This window comes from Dendrobates tinctorius, unplaced genomic scaffold, assembly GCF_039654945.1.
Source record: "Dendrobates tinctorius isolate UK_male_01 unplaced genomic scaffold, ASM3965494v1 ptg000028l, whole genome shotgun sequence".
NCBI classification, from domain to species: Eukaryota; Metazoa; Chordata; class Amphibia; order Anura; family Dendrobatidae; genus Dendrobates; species Dendrobates tinctorius.
Genome location: NW_027361696.1, coordinates 78,617,966 through 78,638,735, shown reverse-complemented (window position 1 = coordinate 78,638,735; position 20,770 = coordinate 78,617,966).

The following is a 20,770-nucleotide window of genomic DNA, read 5'->3' as shown; positions in this document are numbered from 1 at the left end:
CACCTGGCACCTGGGAACAGCGCGAACTGTATGGCTTTTCCCAGGCGCCTGTATGTGTCACACTGATATAATCCGTGTGTTACCAGTGTGCACGTGTGCAGCACAAATTTCATATGTGGTGCTGGTAAAAAATGGATATGTCTGTGGGTTTTTCACACGAACACACAGTCTGTGTGAAAAACCTGACATGTGTGCACCACCATTGAATTGGTGTGCGTGTGTCCGTATTTGCGGTCCTTAAAAAGCGGACCTCATACAGACATGAAAAACGGATGTATGAATGCAGTCACTCTGTGTGTCTGGAGACTGCTGAATACCCCCAGCACATGTACTGTGTATTGCAAGGACATTTCCGGCTCAGAAACTGGGGAATGATCACAGTGCGTGCCCCGGGGGGTTTCAAAAGTCTGCAGTCACACAGTAACTGCAGACCTTTCATTTTAGACCGGACAACCCCTTTGAAGTAAGGATACACTTGTTAAGTATTGGAGTTATTATGCCACACAACAGTTCCATGGATGGAAGAAATGATGCAGCAGGCATAGATTTTATAGGTAGTAGCAAGATGGGAGCTCATGTAGGTTGACAATAGGTGGGGAAGATGCTCAAGGTATGAAAAGTCATATGTGTCGGTGTTGCAAACTTCCAGACAAGTTGATACTGGAAGAAGCCTTCATGGCGGTCTGGACCAGAAGGAAAAAAGAGAAAAAAAGTGAATGACTCTAATCAGAGAGATCATCATATATGAGTAACTGGATATACCAGTACTGTAATTTGTTAATTATCCATAAATATTTGGACACTAAGGTGAAAAAAATATTGTTCTTTTCTATAGGGTCTAAGTTTTATTAAATAAGTTTTTCTTTTTTGCAATATTGACCTTACAGTATTTTTACTCAGGATGAGAAGGGTAATATTTTTTATTCCCTATGTAGTGATTCACAAAAATCAACTGCACTCAAATTTAGTCAATAACATAAAGTGACTGACAGAATTTTTACAAAAACCACCACCATCCATAATTGCTGTCATTAACATTCTTTACATTTATGCTTACGTGCATGCACACAATATGGATCCATATGTACGGATCAATAATATGGAACTTATAGAATTGTATTAGCACATTTTGTACATTTACCTGCCACATAGAGTTTGCTCCATGCTACATTATATGTCTTCTAAGGAGGGATTGATTTCCATGGAGAATTCCAAATGTGCTGTCTGTGGATATATTATACGGACCTGTCGAACCTTTGTGTGTTTCCATCAGTGTCGGACTGGTGTGACGAGGGCTCTACAGTTACATTGACTCTGGGAGTCCACAGCTACAGGTAAATACTATTTTACCTACATTCCCAAATGTACCACTATATAAAAACATGCTAAGTTGTGTAGCGCCAACGTCCCTGCACACTGCCCATCTTTCTGGCAGGGACGCCGACTCACTCACCACTGCGGCCCCCATCCTGCACCTCCACCTAATTCCTTGTCTGCTGCTGCCCAGGGTGCCTGCATGGTGCACAGATCCTTTGACACTGTGCTTAGGGCAAGTGTGTACTCCCTCCTCCCTAAAGGGGCTTCACATACCGTCGTAAAGTATCCCCAGCTAATAACTGGGAGACACTTATTTAAGGCACCTCCACCTGCATGGAGGTGCTTGTGCAGCTTTGTTAGTCTCTTCTTAAACAAACTTGCTAGTATTCAGGTCCCTGTCCGCTAGTCCCACTAGTATCTGTCTATTCCTAATCCTAATCATAGTACCTGCATTGTCAGTCTGTATAAAAGCCAGACCCACCTGCACATGCTGTGCCAATCTGTCTTATAGATGGACCTGCCTGCACTTGCCATGCCAAACTGTATTACAGCCATACCCAACTGCCCTTACCATGCCAACCTGCATAACAGCAGGACCTGCCTGCACCTGCCTTGCTAGTCTGCATTACAGCCGGACCCACCTGCACCAGCCGTGACAGTCCATACATCAGCCGTACCAATCCGCACCTGCCAGTGCTTTCCTGCATCAGCTGTTTTTTCCCTCCGGGCTGTTCCAGTTGCAGTCCCTTGGGGGTCACTGCTGTGCATCTGTGTTTTGTCCTGAAGTAGCACCTGGTGTTCATTGGGACCAAAGTCTAACCTAACCATCAGAAGCTCTTGTGAAAAGTCAAGTGCTCACCTAGTCAATCCCCTCTAGGATCTCCTTGATCCATGGCACAGTGGTTCCACCATTCCCCTTACAGGTAGTTTGATGAATGAACAATGCGATGCTGGTTTGGTCTGTACATAGTGAATTGAGTGTCTTGTGTAAACTACTGCCAATATAGGGTGTACTGGGGCCTACCGGGGGATTTATCTCTTCCCCTGTGAACCAGTCCAAACCTGGTTTCTATGCTGGTCCAAGTACATGGCATTGGTGGGTACCTGAACCAATGTACTCTCCAAAGTCACACTCTACAGATCACACTGCGCTCTATGTGTAAATCAAAAATCTCTTTCATTGTGCAAGCCTTTGGAGCCTTGAGATCAGACTGGCCAGTGGCTCTCCTGACCCAAATGTGAAAACTGGATTGAAATACAGGCTGTCAAGCTCCTGTCGGGAGAGCTGCCAACCAGTCCAATCATTGCGTTGCGATCCTCATCCAAGTTACAAGGCCGTCTTACTCTTCCCTTAAAGCCACTTCGAGGTCACACATAGATGTCAGTGTGTCCAGTAACGTCTTGATTGCCGTCACATGACTGGATACGGGAGAAGATGGTGATCGGTGAGTATTTTAACACACAGACACTATATTTTTCTATATTTTTCACAGGTTTAGAGTGAAAAAAATGTAATGGAAGTGCTTCTTTAAATGACTCATTAGGTCTCAGGTGCTGCTGTCAGATTAGGGGCAAAAACCTTGTGACATATCCCCTTTAAATGTCTCCAAACTGGACAATTAACACTTTGTTACAATCTTGTTTTGTAAATTATGTTACTATAGGTATTACAATATATCTACCAGGAGTCATTTATTTCAACCCATTCCTTAGGGTATGTGCACACGTTTAGTCTTTGGTGCAGAAATTTCTGCACCTCTGGGTCAGAAAAATGCAGCGTAAAATAGGTGCAGTTTTGTATAGTTTTTGATACAACTTTCAGCAATTTCATTATTATATATATATATATATATATATAATATATAAAGCTCAAGTGTGTGTATGTATGTATGTGTGTATGTGTGTATGTGTGTGTGTATGTCCGTGATTGGCATCCGCACCGTCGCAGCTACAGCCACAAAATTTGGCACAGTCACACGTCTGGACCCCGAGAGTGTCCTAAACTATGTTGTGAGGTGAAATTTTAACCCCGCGCGTTCCAATTCACCAAACAATTTTGCCCCTATCTACGTAATGGGGAAAAAGTGTGTGTGTATCAAGCCCCGCCCCTCATTATTATGTCATAATGGTTGCCATGGCGACGCTGATTTCATCATAGGTTGCAAACCCCGCCGTTCATTATGTCATAATGGTTGACTATGGGATGGAGGATGTGTGATGGGTATATGGGCACTGGACTATGGGATGGAGGATATGTATGACGGGTATATGGGCACGGGACTATGGGATGGAGGATGTGTGATGGGTATATGGGCAATGGACTATGAGATGGAGGATATGTATAACGGGTATATGGGCACAGGACTATGGGATGGCGGATATGTATGACGGGTATATGGGCACAGGACTATGAGATGGCGGATATGTATGACGGGTATATGGGCACGGGACTATGAGATGGTGGATATGTATGATGGGTATATAGGCACGGGACTATGGGATGGAGGATATGTATGATGGGTATATGGGCATGGGACTATGAGATGAAGGATGTGTGATGGGTATATGGGCACTCGACTATGGGATGGCGAATATGTATGATGGGTATATGGGCATGGGACTATGGGATGGAGAATATGTATGATGGGTATATGGGCATGGGACTGTGGGATGGAGGATGTGTGATGGGTATATGGGCACTTGACTATGGGATGGAGGATATGTATGATGGGTATATGGGCACAGGCCTATGGGATCGTGGATATGTATGATGGGTATATGGGCACGGGACTATGGGATGGAGGATAATTATAATTTGTTATAACTAACAACAGTTAGTTACTATTCCTCGGACAGCGCCGGGCTCTTCAGCTAGTATATATATATATATATATATATATATATATATATATATAAAGATATTCACAAGACCTTAATCCCCTATAAATCTAACTTATAAAATAAGTATTTCCTAGGATGGTTCATTGCTAATTCTCACCTAATGCATTTCATTCACAGTATCAAACTTTTGTCCGTCTATCTCTCTCGCTGTGTGTGACACACTCTTCTCCTCTCCTGCCTGATTTACATAGTATATGGTCAAGATTTCCCAGAAATGAGAAGCTCCTCCCTATTCTGTAAATGACAGATAAATGTTTAACAAGAATTCATGCAGACTCCCGTAGAAACAGATAAATCAGTAATGGGGGGAGGCATTGGGGGCTGCAATAAGACTGCTACAATAAATTCAAAGCAGACGAGAAATAAGCATTAGATGATGGAGGAGACACAATGCTGCTATGTTATATAAATCAATATGGACTCTTTTTTTTGTGTAGTGACGTAGTAATTGCTGCAATCTGACCGAGAAGAAGAAGAAATGATCTGCAGTTAACTATTTATACCGTGGGGTTTATGTATCCAAGTGAATATGACAAAAAAAATGATGCCACTCTGATGGCGCAAAAAGGACAGAATATTTTGAGGACACCCATCCAAACGGAAAGGTGGAGGAGCATCTATGATGTGGAGCAAACTTAGTAAAGTGTTATTTCTGTACTTATGTGAAAATAAATATCACATATGGGTCACCCTCACACCCAGGGCGGCGGGGTACTCGGAACAGGGCCCGCGGGTCTCCACGAGTGGGGTTGTTGTCACGGCAGCTATGACCAGGTCCGTGGCCCTGGGCGCCCATTGTAAATAGCAGAAATGTTCATTGAATGATTTGTGATGCCACCTGTGGTGTTTGGCAAGAAAGGTGTTAAGCCGACGCTGCGAACAGATCCTCTGGGACAGATGGTGTAGTGCAGCAATGATGTTGTGGCCCTCCACAGGTAGGGCAGTAGTCCCAGGGCAGTGTAGGTGAAGAGATAGGGGAGAGACGTAGATGGTGCAGTGTAAGTCACAGAGATGTAGCAGTGCTGAGGGTGTTGGCGCAGGAATAATCGGAGGACACCAGGGCATGTAGTTCCAAAGCTTTACTCACAGTCTGTTGTGCATACAGGTGCCCGTATCCATGCCATGTCCTCCGGGTCAGGAGCTCAGTCAACTTCCAGGCAAGATGAAGTACGCCGTTCCAACACTCCGCCAACATATGTGCCTTTTCTGAACGTCTCCCTTTTGCGCCTATAGTGAAGTACTCTCAGTACTGAGTCACACTGGAGTTCCTCCTGTCAGATGTTCCTATGAACTCTACTTGTACGGCAGACAGCTGTAGCCTGCTTCGGGGACTCCTTGCTACTAAGTCCCGGCTCACTCACGTTGCTGTTGTGCCCCCAAGTCTTGTGTGGGAATAAAATGGTGACAACTTCTATTCCTCCGGTGTCTGCTGCAGGACCATTAGTATCAATAGAACCTCGGGGACCGGACCCCGGCCTTGCGCTGTGAACTTGGGAAGGGTTCTGCTCTAACCCTAATCCTCCGTCCTCCTCTTCTCCTTACGTTTCTTTCAAATCTATCTTTCTTATAAAGAGTGAGGCTTTCCTCAATGTCCCTTTCCTGTGCCAGCAGACCCAGGTCACTGAGGTCCGCTGCAGCACTTCCCTCGTCCATCCCTCTCCGGGGATCTTCTCTCTCCTTCTGACCCCGTCAGACTGACTGAGTCAGACTGCCTAAATCCTAAACTCTTCCCAATCTTTTGGTGCACACTAAGCTCCACCCACCTCCCAGCACTCTTCTTGCTCCAAGCAGGGAGCCACCAAAGATGCTTTGCTACACTACTATGTTGTGTGGGATGCAGGTGTTGGAGTGTGGTCAGGTGTCACCACCTTACCTGAATGGTGGGGTACCACACCTCAGGAGGAGGTGCAGTACCTCTGTGGCGACTGAACCCTCAGGGGCGCCACACATACATAATAAATATAAATAAATAAATATAATAAATAATATTAAAAGGGGTTGTCCCATTTTAGAAAATCATCATCCCTGGTGCAGTTTAGTATAAAAAATAAATTTTGCTATACTCCCCATGCTTTGATCCACTGGCAAGTTTACATTTCACCCATTAGTTGACGCAGACAGAAAATGACCCCCATGCAAGAAAAGTATGTGGGTAGTTTGCAGTCCAATAGCTCCTCATAATGCACAATATCATCTTTGAGAGTGGTACTGGCCCCTTGAATCCCCGTGTGGCTGCTTAGGTTGCACAAATGATTCACTTCCCAGAATTTGGCACTGGCTATAGCACCGACCGACCTTGGGATCAATTCCCAGAATCTGGCACTGGATATGGTGCTGTCCGTCCTTGGATTCACTTCCCAGAGTCTGACACTGGCTGTGGCACTGTCTGTCTTTGGGTTCACTTCCCAGAATCAGGCACTGGCTGTGGCACTGTCCATCCTTGGATTCACTTCCCAAGATCTGCCACTGTCCATTCTTAGGTTCACTTTCCAGAATCTTGCTGTGGTGCTGGCCGTTCTTGGGTTCACGTCCCAGAATCTGGCACTGACTGTGGCGCTGTCTATCCTTTGATTCACTTCCCATAATTTGGCACTGGCTGTGGCACTGTCCATCCTTGGGTTCACTTCCCAGAATCTGGCACTGGCTGTGGCACTGTCCATTCTTCGGTTCACTTCCCAGAATCTGGCACTGGCTGTGGTGCTGTCCATCCTTGAGTTCCCTTCCCAAAATCTTGCACTGGCTGTGGGGCTGTCCGCCCTTGGGATCCCTTCCCAGAATCTGGCACTGTCTGCCCTTAGATTCACTTCCCAGAATCTGGCACTGACTGTAGCACTGTCCATCCTTGGGTTCACACCCCAGAATCTGGCTCTGGCTATTGAGCTGTCCGTCCTTGGGTTCACTTCCAAGAATCTGGCACTGGCTGTGGCGCTGTTTGTCCTTGAGTTCACTTCCCAGAATCTGGCAGTGCCTAAGGCACTGTCTGTCCTTAGATTCACTTCCCAGAATCCGACACTGGCTGTGGTGCTGCTGTGGTGCTGATATCAGCAGCACATCAGTGAGCTCTGTGGCTCTGCAAGTGAATGCTGCATTCAGAGCTGCTAAGCTCACTGATTGGCTGCCGTTCTGTCAATGTGATTTCATTGTTGCTGTCAACTCCAGATCAGCTGCTGAGACTTATCAGTGGACCAGAGGACTATGAGTAGTCTTTTTTTTTAAAGATCATTCTGTGACACAAGACCAAATTTCCTAGAAAGGTGACAACCCCTGTAATCCACGTTTGCATGGAAATCATCTAAACGTTCTGATTTTGGCAGGACTTGCTGGCCATCTAACGTGTATGGGAGTCTCCCAACTTATTGCCAAAAAATGACTTCTATGGTGGTTTCACATTAGCGCTTTTTAAGCGCACGCACGGCCGGGGGTAGCTCCGCCCCCGAGCCGGCTCTCTGCCCGGCGTGCCCGCCCCTTGCTTGTAGCGCCGCCTCCTAGCGCACAGCGGCGCCTGCGATCGGCGCACCCTATCTTTAGCATAGGGTGCGCAGATCGTGCGCAGGCCGTGCGCTAGTTGCGCTTTGACCTGCGCTGCGCACTTCTGACGGTGCGCCGTGCGCGCCAAAATCCGAAAAGTTCGATTTTGGCACGCACGGCGCACCGTCAAAAGTGCGCAGCGCAGGTCAAAGCGCAACTAGCGCACGGCCTGCGCACGATCTGCGCACCCTATGCTAAAGATAGGGTGCGCCGATCGCAGGCGCCGCTGTCCGCTAGGAGGCGGCGCTATAAGCAAGGGGCGGGCACGCCGGGCAGAGAGCCGGCTCGGGGGAGGAGCTACCCCCGGCCGTGCGTGCGCTTAAAAAGCGCTAATGTGAAACCGGCCTTAAAGAGTGAAAATTTCAACATCTGATTCTTTTATTTTCAGGGACGATAAACCGATTTCTGTGGAGTCTGGTGGACGTTTTCTGTTTTCTCCCCAGAGAAAACACACAAACGCTTAGCCAACCTTGCCTCTCATGTGTATGGGGTAGTCATGATAAATAGCTGTGAACTAACTTTTTGGCTCATAGCTATCTCATGTGTTTGCGTAGCTTAAAAAATAGGGAATTATGTTAGGGTCACGACTTTTCCTGGAGACTGCGTTACACAAAATTTCTCCTCCCTATAGATGGAGAACTAAAATGTTTTCTGTTGCCTGAAGAACTAATCCTCAAAATCAACACCTGGGACTGAATGTAAAAAAAAGAATAATAAAATAATTAGACCTTCACCTTTATTAAAAAAAAAAAAAAAAAATAGAATAATAAAAAAATTGAACATATTAATCCAGGCAAACTAATAAACCAGATCTTGCATCCAGTATGAAACTACAATAAGTGCCGCAGTGAAAGCGCTAAGCAAACAGCTTGGAAAGCTATGCTATTAGCCCCTTCATGGCGATTTTCCGTTTTCTTTTTTTTTTTGCTTCCCTTCTTCCAAGAGCCATAACTTTTTTATTTTTCAGTCAATATGGCTGTACGAGGGCTTGATTTTTCAGGGACGCGTTTTAATTTTGAATATCACAATTCATTCTACCACATAGTGTACTGGAAAACAGATACAAAATTCCAACTGTGCTGAAATTGAAAAAAAAAAAGCAATACCACAATAGTTTTTTTTTTATTTACCATGTTCACTATATGGTAAAACTGACCTAGTAATATCCAGGTCAGTACGAGTACGCAGCTACCAAACATATACAGTATATGTCATGACTCTGGACAGGATGCTGCCGCCTCCATCCGGGTCAAGTCAGGGTTAATTTTAGTTCGCCTCTCTTTGGTTCTGGGCGGCTATGTAATGTTGGTAGTTCCAGGATTTGGTGTTGGAGATACTTCTGTATACCCAGTTTGTGGTTTCTGACCCTCGGCTCTCCTCTGACTATGTTTACAGTCTGTGCCCTGCACTCTGTGCACTCAGTTGCCTTCCCTGTACTCACGCGCGGTGACTCCACCCCCTGGTCACGTGACTGCTTTGCACCAGGTCCTGTGCTTAGTGTCAGGTCCTTGCGTACTCTGTGCCTTGTTCCTGCACTCGTTCACGTGCCCAGCTGATAGTGCCCCTAGGGTGTGCCAGAGACACCATTGGTGTCATCACAGTATAGTTTATTTTTTTATTTAAGTGATGAAAACAAATTTTTAGTATATCGGACTGGGTGAGGGCCTATGATTTGCGTCCCAAGCTAGCATTTTTACTGATACCATTTTGGGGTAGATATGATATTTGGATAATCTCTTATTGCATTTTAATGCCATGTTGCAGAGGCCCCATAATCTTAATTTTGGTGTTGTACTTTTTTCATATTAACGCCGTTTCCCAATTGCATTAATTTACTTTATATTTTGATAGATTGGACTTTTACAAACACAGCGATACCAAATATGTATATTTTTAATTTTTTTATTTATTTGATTTTTAAAGGGGCAAAAGGGAGATGTTTTGAACTTTTGTGTTTTTAATTTTTTTCATCTTTTGTTTTTTCAATTCCTACTGTATTTGTTCGTCCCATTAGGAGACTTCAAGCTGCCGTCATCTGATCGCTTGTGCTACACATACATAGCGGTCCTCGTATAGTGAAAATTACGTTCTCCTATGAACGCAGGCTACAGGCCGACTTTCACAAGAGGATAATAATGACAGGCACAGGGGTCATCAGCAGACCCCCCCCCCGGCTGTCATCACAACATGTTTGCGTCCCACAATCATGCGGATGGGAGTGTGGAACGATGCACCCCTCTTCCAGCACATTTTAAATTATCCTGCCAGAGACTGACAGTGGGCTTTAACAAGTTAACAGCTCCGCTCCAGACGCAGCTGTTAGAGAGACAGGATGGCTTATTAAATCAGCTCTAATGTACAAGGAAAGTTAGGGACACGACATATGACCTAAATGCACATTATCTGTTGTGAAGGGGTTAATATTGAACTTTATGACCGGTCTACATAATTAACATTTTGCACCATTCCGATACTAAGGCTGGAGTCACACACAGCGAATAAAAAATTGGTCCCATTTTATCGGTACGAAATCGCACAAAGAATTCTTGGCCAGATATCCGTCTGTCATCCCATTTTCCGGCAAGGAACCAATTTTAATCGCATCTAAGCATCAAATTGACATCCAATGCCTGATGCCCTATCCTGTAGACCTGGAGAAGTTGTGCGATTTAATCGCAAGTCACACATTTGGTGCATTTTCCATGCGTTTTTTTATCGCATCCATAGACTTGCATTGAGGAATCCGATCCGAAAATCGGTGACAATCGCAGCATGCTGCAATTGTCTTGGTCCGAGGATCGGATGCGATAAAAAAATCGCATGATGTGAGCTGCCCCATAGAATAACATGGGTTCGAATGCAATGCGATTTTTTATCGCATTGCATTCGACCGTTTTAATCGCTAGTGTGACCCCGGCCTTAGGGGCTGATTCATGAAAGTTGTTACGCGACAAAGCCGCAGTAAAATACTTTTAAAAGTTGGTAAATACTGTATTTGCATAATTAAAAACATACTGTATGTGACATGCACAAATGTGAACAAGTCGGTCGGACAGTGTTCACATCACCCACTGACTGAAACACAGCAAGAAAACACAAAATGTCAAATTTGCAAAGATATTCTGCAGTAAAAAATATGACAGTAATCAGCAAGTGCTGGATAACAAATACAGGGTATTTAGTCAATACGTTTTTTGCAAAAAATGTATACCAAGCTGCTCCACCTCATCACGGTAACCCTTCAAGGAGCAGTCCCTATCTAATGTATTTAAAACCTGAACATGTGAACAGTGTCTAAATGAACAGGATACAGACAGGCGCCTCCTAGTATGGGCGTAAGACAGGTCATTTATGTGCATGTCACACAAGAGAGGGGTGGGGTCTCCCAAACCATGCTGAGCAAGGAAAAAATGGATTAAAAACATATGTGACATGCACAAATGTGAACAAGTCGGTCGGACAGTGTTCACACCACCCACTGACTGAAACACAAGAAAACACAAAATGACAAATTTGCAAAAATACTCTGCAGTAACAAATATGACAGTAATCAGCAAGTGCTGGATAACAAATACAGGGTATTTAGTCGATACGTTTTTTGCAAAAAATGTATACCAAGCTGCTCCACCTCGTCACGGTAACCCTTCACGGAGCAGTCCCTATCTAATGTATTTAAAACCTGAACATGTGAACAGTGTTTAAATGAACAGGATACAGACAGGCGCCTCCTAGTATGGGCTCGTGGTGTAAGACAGCTCATTTATGTGCATGTCACACAAGAGAGGGGTGGGGTCTCCCAAACCATGCTGAGCAAGGAAAAAACAGATTAAAAACATATGTGACAAGCACAAATGTGAACAAGTCGGTCGGACAGTGTTCACATTTTTCTGTGTTCTGTATCCTGTTCATTTAGACACTGCTCCGTGAAGGGTTACGTGACGAGGTAGAGCAGCTTGGTATACATTTTTTGCAAAAAACGTATCGACTAAATACCCTGTATTTGTTATCCAGCACTTGCTGATTACTGTCATATTTTTTACTGCAGAGTATTTTTGCAAATTTGTCATTTTGTGTTTTCTTGTTGTGTATTTGCATAATGTAGATTTTCTTTAAAAAAAATGGCAACTTTTGATGCTTTCACTCCAATTTGAAGCAGTTCCACCATAATGGACAGAACTGGGGAGGAGCTGGGGAATGGCTATGCCTGCCCACCAAATCCTGAAAACTGACTGGAGTAAAATTTCTGGTGAGGTGCATGCCACCGAAAAGCTGAAAAGAGGTGCCATATTCATTAAGTGTTGTGCGCCATTTAATGAATTTGGAACATCATACTCCAGCGAGCCCTTCATTGAGAATGGTGTGAGCAATGCCCGCCTTAAAGGGAACCTGTCATCATGTTTTTCCCATATAAATAGAGCCAGCAGCTGTAAGTCCTATGTGACAGCATTCTTGAATACTGCGTATATGTTCCCAATGTGCTCTGCATAACACAAAAAATAGCTTTTATTCTACTCACCTACATGGCGATCTGGTCCAATAGGTGTCACTGGTCTTGATCCGGCGTCTCCTCTCTTATGATATCCTCCCTTCTTCTTGCTTCATGTGGATGATGCGTCCTTCGTCATCCACACAGTGTGCTCCATTGCACTCTTGCGCAGGTGCACTTTTCTCTGCTCTGCCGAAGGCAGAGCAAGGTACTGTAATGCGCATGCGTGAGAAAAGAGCACTAAACTACTTTACTCTTAGACAAGAACCTTGCTTCACCAGTAACATTTGATGGTTTTCACATAGAGGATTTTTGGTACTCATCTATTTATTATTATTATTAATTATTATTATTTATTTATATAGCCCCATTAATTCCATGGTGCTGTACATGAGAAGGGGGTTACATACAAAGTTATAGATATCGATAACAGTAAACAAATTTACAATGACAGACTGGTGCAGAGGCGAGAGGACCCTGTCCTTGCGGACTTACATTCTACATAATTGCCTTGTAATGTTTTAATTTTCTGTTCTGTCCAGATGTCACAGTATCCCAGAATTTCAAGCGGAGGAAGTTCACCGACCGCCATATTGGGATACCCAAGTGATGGGTGTCTCAATATGGAAACTGCTGCTGGTACCAACCTATTGCGCCGAACCACCAGTGGAACACTGTCGCACCACTCTCACACTCTCACAATCTCACACTCATACTTACACACTTACGTAGCCTCATGCGCGGCACCACCTGTGGAACACCATTGCACTGTGCCTGCACGAATTCTGTGCAGGCGCAGTGAATCATTTGGGTAATCCGGGAGGAAGATGCACAATGTGTCTACAGGCAGAGGAAAGGAGGTTTTCCCATGAATGAAAGTTAATTTTAAATACTGTCTGTGTCTGACCATGTACGGAGCATACCACATCTCCTGGGTAGGGGAAGAAGCAAAAGACAATACTGACTTTACAGCAGGGGATCACAGAGGATTCATTTTGTGAGGTATAATATTTCACTGACTGTGTTTAAACAATATTTTACCTCACAAAATGTATCCTCTCAGATCTCCTGCTGTAATGTCAGTATTGTCTTTTGCTTCCTCCCCTGCCCAGGAGCTGTGGTATGTTCTGTACATGGTCAGACACAGGGGTGAGAGAGACAGAACACGGGGGAGACAGCTCAAATGGGACAGCATATGAGGGGAGAACACAGCACAGGAAGGAGAGAGACAGCAGACAAGGGGGATAGCACATGGGGTAGACAGGTCAAAGAAGAGAGCATAGACGGGAAAAGTCAGCACATGGGGAAAGAGAGAGTGGATAGGTGGGTGAGCACATGGAGGGGGAGAGATTCTCAATGCTGCAAAGCCTGCCCCCATCGAGACATTACCGCTCTCCCGATGCAATAGCATCAGGCCTCCATCTCCATCTCCATCTAGTACTACCATATTTGTTTTGAACTTCTTCAAGATTCAAATTCGTTGTTACGTGATTTTTATATACTTTTATATCACATCTAACTATAATGAATGTTTGATATTACGTCACATCTTAAGTCTCATTAATGATAGGTAATGCAATTTGCACAGTATTACACATTTAACCGGGGTCACACTAACCAACGCAAAATACGGTCAGTATTTTACATGCGTAATACGTATGAATGGCCCCTAAACAGTGTTCCGTATGTCATCCGTAATCAAGGTGTGGTCGCGTATTTTGCGCATGTAAGCATCCGTATGTAATCCGTATGGCGAGATTTTCTCGCAGGCTTGCAAAATGGACATATAATGGAGCCCTATGACAGGGTTTCTAAACAGAAACCAAAGAATAGATATAGACACATAGAATGCATATATATATATATATATATATATATATATATATATATATATATATATATGTATTCTATGTGTATATATCTATTCTTTTGTTTCTTTATTAAAACTGTCAGTGTGAGTTTACTGTATAGCGCACTGAATTGCCGGCTTTGGTAAAAGACACCGGGTGCGTATTTCTCGCAAGTCACATGTGTGGTCCGTGTGTAATGCGTATTTTTTGCGCACCCATAGACTTGCATTGGCGTATTACGGGCGTAGTACGCTGACAATCGCAGCGTCGAAACGCGTTGTTCTGCAGTCATCCGACTGATATGCTGTACCTGCTGGAATTTTAATATGCATTGGCACAATAAAATGGATTTTTAATTTTCCATTCCTAGCGCTGGAACTTTCTTCCCTTTTTTCTACTATATCAACATGAGTTCCGGCTCATTTATTTGGTTTTGCTTTAGTTTTTTGTACGTTCTACATAAAGGCCCGTGGCAGTTTGTCTATACAGCTTTCCACAGGCAGGTGTTTCAAAAGCAGGGCATTTGGTAATTTAGTTTTTATCCTAGGTTCTGCCTGTTAAACAGTCACAGTGTGAATGTGCGCCTACATATTGCACTTATATCAACATGTGTTCTGGCTCATTTTCTCAGGTGAAAGTGGAAGTAATTATGCAAGAGTCTCTTGTGAGAAATGCAAAATTAGATAACTACTTTGCTGAGCTTCACTTGCTTTTGGGGCAACAGTTTGGTGTCGAGCAGCCATAGACTAAAATATTCTAAATCAGACCTGTCAAAAAATCTGGAGTGAAGATCAGCAAATTGGGTTTGTCATAGACATAATACTACTGGTTACTAATACAACTGCAAGTCGTGACATGATTCATTCTACATTTTGTATTGGCCAATATTGTTTAACTGTTACTTTGTGTTCAATCAAGAAATGTAAATGGAGACACATTCATATATACCGTTACATTGTTTGCACAGGAAAATCATTCTGATCAATAGCTAAAGAGTTGAACACTATAAAAACTCGCCAAAACATGTACGGGCCCGCTCCCAGTTTCACTCACTCTACTTCCCAAATAATTGTTAGTTTGGCTAAACAATATTATGATTCAGTGCCAAAAACACAAAACAAACACAGTGCCAATTCATATGGAAATATAATGCTTACATAATAATGATATACTGCAAACAGATACTGTGTTAGCATAATATACCTTGATCTAAAGAGTTTTATCAAGATTAACCCCTTAGCGACAGAGCCAGTTTGCAGCTTAATGACCAGGCCAATTTTTACAATTCTGACCACTGTCCCTTTATGAGGTTATAACTCTGGAACGCTTTAATGGATCCCACTGATTCTAAGACTGTTTTTTCGTGACATATTGTACTTCATATTAGTGGTAAAATTTCTTCGATAAGTCTTGTGTTTATTTATGAAAAAAATGGAAATATGGCGAAAATTTTGAAAATTTTGCAATTTTAAAACTTTAAATTTTTATGCCCTCAAATCAGAGAGATGTGTCACACAAATTTCTTAATAAATAACATTTCCCACATGTCTACTTTACATCAGCACAATTTTGGAAGCAAAATTTTTTTTTGTTAGGAAGTTATAAGGGTTAAAAGTTGACCAGCGATTTCTCATTTTTACAACAAAATTTACAAAACCATTTTTTTTAGGGACCACATCATATTTAAAGTCATTTTGAGGGGTGTACATGACAGAAAATACCCAAAAGTGGCACCATTCTAAACACTAGACCCCTCAAGGTGCTCAAAACCACATTCAAGAAGTTTATTAACCCTTTAAGTGCTTCACAGGAACTAAAGCAATGTGGAAGGAAAAAATTAATATTTAAGTTTTTTTTGCAAAAAATTTACTTCAGAACCAATTTTTTTTATTTTCACAAGTGTTAAAAGAGAAAATCAACCACAAAATTTGTTGTACAATTTCTCCTGAATACGCCGATATCCTATATGTGGGGGTAAACCACTATTTCAGCACACGGCAGCGCTCGCAAGGGATGGAGCGCCGTTTGACTGTTTCAACGCAGAATTGGCTGGAATTGAGATCGGATGCCATGTTGCGTTCGGAGAGCCCTTAATGTGCCTAAACAGTGGAAACCTCCAACAAGTGACCCCATTTTGGAAACTAGACCCATTAAGGAACTTATCTAGATGTGTGGTGAGCACTTTGAACCCCCAAGGGCTTCACAAAAGTTTATAACGTAGAGCCGTGAAAATAAGAAATCTATTTTTTTCCACAAAGATGATCTTTTCGCCCCCAAATTTTTATTTTTTACAAGGGTAACAGGAGAAATCATACCCGCACAGTTGTTATGCGATTTGTCCTGAGTACGCCGATGCCCCATATGTGGGGGGGAACCACTGTTTGGGCGCATGGGAGAGCTCGGAAGGGAAGGAGTGCCATTTTGGAATGCAGACTTTGATGGGATGGTCTGCGGACATCATGTTGCACTTGCAGAGCCCCTGATGGGCCTAAACAGTGGAAACCCCCCACAAGTGACCCCATTTTGGAAACTAGACCCATTAAGGAACTTATCTAGATGTGTGGTGAGCACTTTGAACCTTCAAGTGCTTCACAGAAGTTTATAACGTAGAGCCGTGAAAATAAAAAATCCATTTTTTTTCCACAAAAATGATCTTTTCGCCCCCAAATTTTTATTTTTACAAGGGCAACAGGAGAAATCATACCCGCACAGTTGTTATGCGATTTGTCCTGAGTACGCCGATACCCCATATGTGGGGGGGAACCACTGTTTGGGCGCATGGGAGAGCTCGGAAGGGAAGGAGTGCCATTTTGGAATGCAGACTTTGATGGAATGGTCTGCGGACATCATGTTGCACTTGCAGAGCCCCTGATGGGCCTAAACAGTGGAAACCCCCCACAAGTGACCCCATTTTGGAAACTAGACCCATTAAGGAACTTATCTAGATGTGTGGTGAGCACTTTGAACCTTCAAGTGCTTCACAGAAGTTTATAACGTAGAGCCGTGAAAATAAAAAATCCATTTTTTTTCCACAAAAATGATCTTTTCGCCCCCAAATTTTTATTTTTACAAGGGCAACAGGAGAAATCATACCCACACAGTTGTTATGCGATTTGTCCTGAGTACGCCGATACCCCATATGTGGGGGAACCACTGTTTGGGCGCATGGGAGAGCTCGGAAGGGAAGGAGTGCCATTTTGGAATGCAGACTTTGATGGAATGGTCTGCGGGCATCATGTTGCGCTTGCAGAGCCCCTGATGGTCCTAAACAGTGGAAACCCCCCACAAGTGACCCCATTTTGGAAATTAGACCCCCTAATGAACTTATCTAGATGTGTGGTGAGCACTTTGAACCCCCAAGCGCTTCACAAAAGTTTATAAACGCAGAGCCGTGAAAATAAAAAGTCTTTTTTTATTTCCACAAAAGTGATTTTTTAGACCCCAATTTTTAGACCCCCAAAGTTGGCAAATAGTGGAAACCCCTCAATTCTTGCTCCAATCCTAACCCCAACACACCCCTAACCCTAATCCCAACCCTAACCCTAATCCCAACCCTAATCCCTAATCCTAATTCTAACCCTAATTCTAGTTCGCCCTAACCCTAATTCTAACCCTAGTCATGACCCGAGCCCTAACCCTAGCCCTAGCACAACCCTAACCCTAACCCTAGCCTAACCCTAGCCCTAACCCTAGCCCAACCCTAACCCTAGCCCAACCCTAACCCTAGCCCAACCCTAACTCTAACCCTAGCCCAACCCTAACTCTAACCCTAGCCCAACCCTAACCCTAGCCCAACCCTAACCCTAGCCCAACCCTAACCCTAACCCTAGCCCTAACCCTAACCCTAACCCTAACCCTAATGGAAAACTGAAAAAAAAAATATTTTCTTTATTTCATTATATTGGCCTATATAAGGGAGTGATAAACGGGGGGGTTATGTACTATTTTTTTTATTTTGATCACTGCGCATGCGCCCGCCATTTTCAAGATGGCGGCGCCCATCGGAGGATGCCGGCGGGACGTGGGACCACCGGGAGGGGACGGAGGGCCACGGAGAGGTACCGGGGGGGGGATCGGGGACCCTATTTCTCTCTCCTCTGATGTGCGATCACATCAGAGGAGAGAGAAATTAAATGTAAAATCGCGGCTTTTTTTTTTTGCGGTCGCCGTTATAGGGTTAATAACGGCGATCGCAAAAGCGGGGGTCGGTAAAAACCGACTGATTCATGTTCTCTGCAAGGCTGCAGCACTAACCACTGAGCCACCGTGCTGCCCTGATTGATAACATATTTACTATACTATACTTACTATATAAAAAAAAATTAAATATCACAAAATGTTGGAGCCTAAAATAACATAATGGCAATAGGTTTAGATTCCATTCCCGGTGTTGTACTACCATAATTCCCGATAACTATTTTCCTACACCTGTCACGTCGCCATCAGACTCGGGGCCTGCTGTTCCGCCCTCAGCCACGAGGAGGCGACGGACGGTCATGCTGCCCGTGGGCTCAGGGGCTGCGGTCCGGGCCTCGACCACCAGGAGGCGCCGTACTGACACATCGCCGTCGAGCTCAGGGCCTGCTGTTTCCGCCTCGGCCACTGGGAGGCGCCGTGGTTCGCGCCCGAGGGATGGCAGCAACAGTGAAAGGGTTCCTGCGCAGGCGTCTAGTGGACGCAGACTCCGCTCCGCTGTCTGTCATGAAGGGGTTTGTGCATCATCATCGGGTCTGGTCCTGGGGGCGGTCCTGATGACATCAGCAGTCCGGGAGCCTGTGAGAGATGACCTGATCCCTCAAATACTTTGGGACTGGTCTTGCAAGCTGCCGGATATATTCTTGGTTCCCCTATGTGTTACTTTGTGATTGCCTATCGTTAACTCTGACCCCATCCTGAATTTCTAACTACTCTATTGCCTGCCGTTTTTGTACCTTGCATTTCTCCCGATTACTGACGCTGACCTTGGCCTGGATTCCTGACCCCCCTCTACTGCCTGACGATTTTGTACCTCCGCTACTCTCCCGGTTTGTGACCTCTGCCTGGACTCTCGACTCTGCCTCTGCCTGCCGTTTCTGTACCTCCACTGCTCGCCTGGTTTCCGACTTCATTTTTGGCTCCCTCACTGCTTTTCTATTGCGACCGTTCTGCTCTGGCACTCTGCTCCTGTTCAGACAGCGCTTCCTGGGCTCTGCAGTAAATCCAGATCCCTGTATAGGGGTAAAGGGTGTCGGTGCTACTCGGGGCACTGTCTTTCTGCAGCCCAGACTTGCAGACGGACGTAACAACACCTCAATAACATCTCCCTTTTCTTACCTTTGAAACTGCAAAAAACTTTTAACTCTTGTCTTGATCTTGACTAATAAGCCTCAATAATATTTAGTCTTCTGCTCACTAAACTCTCCCATTTCCAATATATCCTGTATGCAAGCAGCCAGGATAGTAATAGCCAGGAATGGAATGTTTCGATTTTCCCCTATTACCTTTGGATAAATTCAATGTATGGTTAAGCCTTATGTGAGCACTTATGGCAGTACAGCATGGCTTTTTTATTATAAACAATTTAGGCAGAGGAAAGCGGTTCGACCAAGTTTGCACTGGTACCTTAAGGATATTATCTTATGGTTGTGCCTAATGGCAGCCCCAGAATCGTCATTGCAGTCTTTTCCTGGGAGTTTTGGAGGTGCCGCCAGTACTGCAGCATACTCTTCCGGTACAAGAAAAGGTGTATGGCAATTCAATGAAAAAGAGTGCCGTTTTGGATCATCATGCAAGTTTAAGCATGAATGCTCCGTATGTGGGGAATCCCACAGCCATACCAAATGTTTTAAGAAAGTAAAGGACAAAACCAGTGAGTCTTCAGCAGAAAGGGAAAACTCTGGTGAGCAGGGTTGGTCTGGCCCACAGAAGAACGGGATTCTTCGATTGGCCCAGACACTGACATCTGCTGGTATACAGGGCCAGCAGCTGCCTAGGGCCCCCGCTGCCCCAGGGGCCCTCAGCCAGTGGCATTTCACTAATAGCGGAACACAACACAGCTACTATGGGGCCTGTGAGTCAGGAGTGCCTGCCCGGTGCCAGCGGAGCAGCAGCGGCGAAGTAGCCAGTGACAGGAGGCAGGAGCCGGCTGCTGTGGCTAAAGCCTGTGCCCGCTGCTAAAGAGACATGAATATTCACTGCTCCCGATGCCCATTGGTGCAGAGAGTAGTGAATATTCATTTCACTTTAATAGCGGGCAGCAGAGCTGGCATCAGCACCCGGGCAAGTGTCGGGTCCCTGAACAAGCTGGGGGGTCCACTCGCCATCGGGGACACCAACGTGATATAGGGACTTGGTGCCCGAGCCAGTGCCGGTGCCTGCGAGTGGGCCCCCTACTTGGTCACGGCACTGGCACTTGCGATACTAGCCTTTCCTTGCTACACCGCTGCGGCATCTTCTGCGTCCTCTGACTGTGACGTTCAGGTCAGAGGGTGCGATGACATCACATCTGTGCGTCCTCTGCCTGAAAAGTCGCAGTGCAGATAGACGTAAGACGGCGACGCTGAGGAGTCCGGAGCAGAGCAGTGGTCAGCGAGGAGAGGTGAGTATTTAATTTTTTTATGTTTGGATCAATATATGGGGACCATAATACACTGGAGCATCATATATTGGGCCCATTATATATGGATCATTATATGGGCCCATCATACAC